At 37.2% G+C, this 7,434-nt stretch overlaps 1 non-coding gene across 1 annotated transcript; it reads left to right on the top strand.

The window, feature by feature from the left end:
* Nucleotides 1–5,958: 5,958 nt before the first annotated feature.
* Nucleotides 5,959–6,062, top strand: LOC112713268 (small nucleolar RNA R71). The gene has a single exon (XR_003158242.1). It is a non-coding gene; the product is annotated as a small nucleolar RNA R71 (small nucleolar RNA).
* Nucleotides 6,063–7,434: the final 1,372 nt, after the last annotated feature.

Here is a 7,434-nt window from a genome sequence, read left to right as displayed (position 1 = left end):
TGGTTAAAGTCGTGATCCAAAGAAAAAGAGTGTGCTTAAGAACTCTGGACACCTCTAATTATGGACTTTAGCAAAGCTAAGTCACAATCTGAAAAGGTTCACCCAGTTATGTGTCTATGGCATTTATGTATCCGGTGGTAATACTGGAAAACAAAGTGCTTAGGGCCATGCCAACAGTCATCAAGTAACTGTGTTCAAGAATCAACATACTAAACTAGGAGAATCAATAATACTATCTGAATTCTAAGTTCCTATGGATGCCAATCATTCTGGATTTCAAAGGATAAAGTGAGATGCCAAAACTGTTCAGAAGCAAAAAGCTACTAGTCCCGCTCATCTAATTAGAATCTGAGCTTCACTTGAAACTCTGAGATATTATTGCTTCTTAATTTCTTTTTATCCTACTTTATTTATCTAGTTTCTTGAGGACAAGCAACAGTTTAAATTTGGTGTTGTGATGAGCGGATATTTTATACGCTTTTTGGGGGTAATTTCATGTAGATTTTAGTATGTTTTAGTTAGTTTTTAGTATAATTTTATTTTTTTAGGAAAAATTCATATTTCTGGACTTTACTATGAGTTTGTGTGTTTTTCTGTAATTTCAGATATTTTCTGGCTAAAATTGAGGGAGCTGAGCAAAAATTTGATTTAGGCTGAAAAAGGACTGCTGATGCTATTGGATTCTGACCTCCCTGCACTCGGAATTGATTTTTTGGAGCTACAGAAGTTCAATTGGCACACTCTAAATTGGGTTGGAAAGTAAACATCCAGGGCTTTCCAGAAATATATAATACTTTATACTTTGCGTGAAGATAGACAATGTAAACTGGCGTTCAACGCCAGTTCCATGTTGTAGTTTGGCGTTCACCGCCAGAAACAAGTTGCAAGTTGGAGTTCAACACCAGAAACAGGTTACAACCTGGCGTTCAACTCCAAAAACAGCCCAGGCACGTGAAAATCTTAAGTCTCAGCCCCAGCACATACCAAGTGGGCCCCAGAAGTGGATTTCTGCACTATCCATCTTAGTTTACTCATTTTCCATAAACCTAGGTTACTAGTTTAGTATTTAAACAACTTTTAGAGACTTATTTTGGATCTCATCACATTTTTAGATCTGAATTATATACTCTTTGACGACATAAGTCTCTAAACTCCATTGTTGGGGTGAGGAGCTCTCCAGCGTCTCGATGAATTAATGCAATTATTTCTATTTTCCATTCAAACATGCTTGTTCCTATCTAAGATGTTCATTCGTGCTTCACTATAAAGAAGGTGATGATCCGTGACACTCATCACCTTCCTCAATCCATGAACGTGTGCCTAACAACCACCTATGTTCTACATTAGATTGAATGAGTATCTCTTAGATTCTTTAAACAGAATCTTCGTGGTATAAGATAGAATATTTTGGCGTCATTCATGAGGATCCGAAAAGTCTAAACCTTGTTTGTGGTATTCTGAGTAGGATTCAAGGATTGAATGGCTATGACGAGCTTCAAACTCGCGATTGTTGGGCGTGATGACAAATGCAAAAGAATCAATGGATTCTATTCCAACATGATCGAGAACCAACAGATGATTAGCCGTGCTGTGACAGAGCATTTGGACCATTTTCATTGAGAGGATGGGAAGTAGCAATTGACAACAGTGACGCCCTACATACAGCTTGCCATGGAAGGAGCCCTGCATGTGTGAAGAGGAGGACAAGAGAAAAGCTGAAATAAAGAGGACAAAGCATCTCCAAAACTCCAACATATTCTCTATTACTGCATAATAAGTATTTATTTCATGCTCTTTTACTTTTTACAATTGAAACTAAAAATTATTATTGATATTATATCCTGACTAAGAGTTACAAGATAACTATAGCTTGCTTCAAGCCAACAATCTCCGTGGGATCGACCCTTACTCACGTAAGGTATTACTTAGACGACCCAGTGCACTTGCTGGTTAGTGGTACTATTTGTGAAGAATTGTGATTTCCAATTTTGTGCACCAATTCTCCTAGTTAAGTTTGTTGATTCTTGAACACAGCTACTTTTATGAGTCTTGGCCGTGGCCCTAAGCACTTTGTTTTCCAGTATTACCACCGGATACATAAATGCTACAGACACATAGCTGGGTGAACCTTTTCAGATTGTGACTCAGCTTTGCTAAAGTCCCCAGTTAGAGGTGTCCAGAGTTCTTAAGCACACTCTTTTTGCTTTGGATCACGACTTTAACCACTCAGTCTCAAGCTTTTCACTTGGACTTGCATGCCACAAGCACATGGTTAGGGACAGCTTGATTTAGCCGCTTAGGCCTGGATTTTATTTCCTTGGGCCCTCCTATCCATTGATGCTCAAAGCCTTGGATCCTTTTTACCCTTGCCTTTTGGTTTTAAGGGCTATTGGCTTTTTTTGCTTGCTTTTTCTTTTTCTTTCTAATTTTTTTCGCCATTTTTTTTCGCAAGCTTTTTGCTTTTTCACTGCTTTTTCTTGCTTCAAGAATCAATTTTCATGATTTTTTAGATTGTCAATAATATTCTCTTTGTTCATCATTATTTCAAGAGCCAACAATTTTAACATTCATAAACAACAAGATAAAAAATATGCACTGTTCAAGCATTTATTCAGAAAATAAAAAGTATTGTCACCACATCAATATAATTAAACTAAATTCAAGGATAATTTCGAAATTCATGTACTTCTTGTTCTTTTGACTTAGAAATATTTTTCATTTAAGAGAGGTGAAGGATTTATGGAATTATTTATAGCCTTAAGACATAGTTACTCAATACTAATGATCATGAGGTAGAGACACAAAACATAAACACATATATAGCATAAAAACCGAAAAACAGAAAAAATAAGAACAAGGAATGTGTCCACCTTAGTGATGGTGGCGGTTTCTTCTTGAAGAATCAATGATGTCCTTGAGCTCTTCTATGTCTCTTCCTTGCCTTTGTTGCTCCTCCCTCATTGCTCTTTGATCTTCTCTAATTTCATGGAGAATGATAGAGTGTTCTTGATGTTCCACCCTTAATTGATTCATATTGTAACTCAAGTCTTCTAGAGAAGTTTTGAGTTGTTCCAAATAGTTGTTGGGAGGAAAGTGCATCCCTTGAGGCATCTCTGGGATTTCTTGGTGATGAGCTTCCTCATGCGTCTCTTGGGATCCATGAGTGGGATCTCTTGTTTGTTCCATCCTCTTCTTAGTGATGGGCTTTGGAGATGAATCTCTCCATCTCCCATGACTCGGAGGTGGAAGCTTTTGTCTTCCCTTTCCTTTTTCTAGAGGTTTCTCCGGTCTTAGGTGCCATAGGTGGTTATAGAAAAATAAAAAGCTATGCTTTTACCACACCAAACTTAGAATAATGCTCGCCCTCGAGCAAAAGAAGAAAGAAAAGAAGAAGAGGAAGAGAAAATATGGAGGAGAGGGGGGAAGGTGTATTCGGCCAAGGTGTAGAAGAGGGGGTTATGTTGTGTAAAAATGAAGAAGGATGGAGGGGTTTATATAGTGAGGGGAGAGACGGTAGGTTCGGCTATTTAGGGTGGGTTTGGGTAGGAAAGAAATTTTGAATTTTGAAGGTATGTGGGGTTTATGGGAAAGAGTGAATGGATGTGATTGGTGAAGGGTTTTTGGGGAAGAGTGTTTATGGGGAAGAGAGGATGAATGCAAAGAAGAGGAGAGAAGGTGAGTTGAGGTAGGTGGAGATCCTGTGGGGTCCACAGATCCTGGGATGATCCTGTGGGGTCCACAGATCCTGAGGTGTTAAGGATTTACATTCCTGCACCAATTAGGCATGTAAAACGCCTTTGCATACAATTCTGGCGTTTAAACGCCGAAGTGCTACTTATTTTGGGCGTTCAACGCCCAATTGCAGCATGTTTCTGGTGTTGAACGCCAGTTCCATGCTTGTTTCTGGCGTTCAGTGTCAGCTCTCCTTAGGGTATATTTCTGGCGTTTAAACGCCAGGATGCTGCTTGTTTCTGGCGTTCAACGCCAGATCCATGCTCTGTTCTGGCATTGAACGCCAGCCAAATGCTCCTTATTGGCGTTTGAACGCCAATAAGTCCTTCCTCCAGGGTGTGATTTTTCTTCTGCTATTTTTGATTCTGTTTTTAATTTTAGTATTTTTTTCGTGACTCCACATGATCATGAACCTAATAAACATTAAAGAACAATAAAAGAAAAATAAAATTAGATAAATAAAAATTGGGTTGCCTCCCAATAAGTGCTTCTTTAATGTCAATAGCTTGACAGTGGGCTCTCTTGGAGCCACACAGGTGATCAGGTCAATATTGTAGACTCCCAACACCGAACTTAGAGTTTGGACATGGGGATTCAACACCAAACTTAGAGTTTGGCTGTGGCCTCCCAACACCAAACTTAGAGCTTGATTGTGGGGGCTTTGTTTGACTCTATACTGAGAGAAGCTTTTCATGCTTCCTCTCCATGTATACAGAAGAACACCCTTGAGTCTTAAACATAAGGTAGTCCCCATTCAATTGAAGGACTAATTCTCCTCTGTTAACATTTATCACAGCTCCTGCTATGGCTAGGAAAGGTCTTCCAAGGATGATGCATTCATCCTCCTCCTTCCTAGTGTCTAAGATTATGAAATCAGCAGGGATGTAAAGGCCTTTAACCTTTACTAACACGTCCTCTACCAATCCATAAGCTTGGCTTACTGACTTGTCTACTATTTGTAATGAGAATATGGTAGGTTGTACCTCAATGATCCCCAGCTTCTCTATTACAGAGAGTGGCATAAGATTTATACCTGACCCTAGGTCACACAGAGCTTTTTCAAAGATCATGGTGCCTATGGTGCAGGGTATTACGAATTTGCCAGGATCTTGTCTCTTTTGAGGTAAAGTTTGCTGAACCCATGTATCTAGTTCACTAATGAGCAAGGGAGGTTCACCTTCCCAAGTCTCATTACCAAATAACTTGGCATTCAACTTCATGATAGCTCCTAGATATTGAGAAACTTGCTCTCCAATTACATCTTCATCCTTTTCAGAGGAAGAATAGTCTTCAGAGCTCAAGAATGGCAGAAGGAGGTTTAATTGAATCTCTATGGTCTCTATTTGAGCCTCAGATTCCTTTGGGTCCTCAATAGGGAACTCCTTCTTGCTTGAGAGACGTCCCATGAGGTATTCCTCATTGGGATTCACGTCCTCTCCTTCCTCTCTAGGTTTGGCCATGTTGATTATATCAATGGCCTTGCACTCTCTTTTTGGATTTTCTTCAGTATTGCTTGGGATAGTACTAGGAGGAGTTTTAGTGACTTTCTTACTCAGCTGGCCCACTTGTGCCTCCAAATTTCTAATGGAGGATCTTATTTCACTCATGAAGCTTAAAGTGGCCTTAGACAGATCAGAGACTATATTTGCTAAGTTAGAGGTGCTCTGCTCAGAATTCTCTGTCTGTTGTTGAGAAGATGATGGAAAAGGCTTGCCATTGCTAAACCTGTTTCTTCCACCATTATTAAAGCCTTGTTGAGGCTTTTGTTGATCCTTCCATGAGAAATTTGGATGATTTCTCCATGAAGAATTATAGGTGTTTCCATAAGGTTCACCCATGTAATTTACCTCTGCCATTGCAGGGTTTTCAGGATCATAAGCTTCTGCTTCAGAAGATGCCTCTTTAGTACTGTTGGATGCATTTTTCCATCCATTCAGACTTTGAGAAATCATGTTGACTTGTTGAGTCAACATTTTGTTCTGAGCTAATATGGCATTCAGAGCATCAATTTCAAGAACTCCCTTCCTCTGAGGCGTCCCATTATTTACGGAATTCCTTTTAGAAGTGTACATGAATTGGTTATTTGCAACGATTTCAATAAGTTCCTGAGCTTCTGCAGGCATTTTCTTTAGGTGAATGGATCCACCTGCAGAGTGGTCCAATGACATCTTAGAGAATTCAGACAGACCATAATAGAATATATCTATCATGGTCCATCCTGAAAACATGTCAGAAGGACACTTTTTAGTCATCTTCTTGTATCTTTCCCAAGCTTCATAGAGGGATTCACCATCTTTTTGCTTGAAGGTCTGAACATCCACTCTAAGCTTACTCAACTTTTGAGGAGGAAAGAATTTAACCAAGAAGGCCGTGACCAGCTTATCCCAAGAGTCCAGGCTATCATTAGGTTGTGAGTCCAACCTTGTTCTAGCTCTGTCTCTTACAGCAAAAGGGAAAAGCATGAGCCTGTAGACCTCAGGATCTACTCCATTAGTCTTAACAGTCTCAAAGATCTGCAAGAACTCAGTTAAAAACTGGTAGGGATCTTCTGATGGAAGTCCATGAAACTTGTAGTATTGTTGCATTAGAGCAACTAGTTGAGGTTTCAGCTCAAAATTGTTTGCTTCAATGGTAGGAATTGAGATGCTTCTTCCATCAAACTTGGAAGTAGGTGTAGTATAATCACCAAGCATCCTCCTTGCATTATTGTTGTTAGGTTCGGCTGCCATATCCTTTTCTTGTTCGAAAATTTCAGTAAGGTTGTCTCTGGATTATTGTGATTTAGAGAAACACAAGAGAACAAAAAAGGAAGAGGAATCCTCTATGTCACAGTATAGAGATTCCTTTATGTTAGTAGAAGAAGAAAAGGAATAAGAGATTGGAGATGAAGAGAAGTGTTAGTAAATGAATAAATAAATAGGATGAGAGAGAGAAGTTTTCGAAAACAATTTTTTTTTGAAGAGGAGTTAATGATTTTCGAAAATTAAAGGGGAATAAAAATTAAAATTAAAATTTAAAATAATTAATTAATTAAAAATAGAATTTTTGAAAAAGAGGGAGGTATTTTCGAAAATTAGAGAGGAAAGAGTAGTTAGGTGGTTTTGAAAAAGATAAGAAACAAACAAAAAGTCAAATAGTTAGTTGAAAAAGATTTGAAAATCAAATTTGAAAGGATAAGAAGATAAGAAGATATTTTGAAATCAAATTTTTGAAAAAGATAAAATTTAAAAAGATATGATAAAAAGATATGATAAAAAAGATATGGTTGGAAAAGATTTAATTTTTAAAATTAAAATTAATTACTTGACTAACAAGAAACTAAAAGATATGATTCTAGAATTTAAAGATTGAACCTTTCTTAACAATAAAGTAACAAACTTTAAATTTTTGAATCAATCACATTACTTGTTAGTTAAGTTTCAAAAATTTGAAATAAAATAAGAAAAAGATTTTGAAAAATAGTTTTAAATTTTAGAAAATCATAAGATAAAAGTAAAAGAGATTTAATTTTTGGAAAAGATTTTGAAAAGATAAGATTTTTAAAATTGAAAATTTGACTTGACTTATAAGAACTTAACTAATTTTAAAAATTTTTGACTAAATCAACTCAAATTTTCGAAATTTTGAGAGAAATAAGGAAAAGATATTTTTTTATTTTTTTGAATTTTTAATGATGAGAGAGAAAAACAACAAAAATGACTC

This window comes from Arachis hypogaea, chromosome 9 (genome assembly GCF_003086295.3).
Source record: "Arachis hypogaea cultivar Tifrunner chromosome 9, arahy.Tifrunner.gnm2.J5K5, whole genome shotgun sequence".
NCBI classification, from domain to species: domain Eukaryota; kingdom Viridiplantae; phylum Streptophyta; class Magnoliopsida; order Fabales; family Fabaceae; genus Arachis; species Arachis hypogaea.
This window is presented reverse-complemented; position numbering and strand designations above follow the sequence as displayed.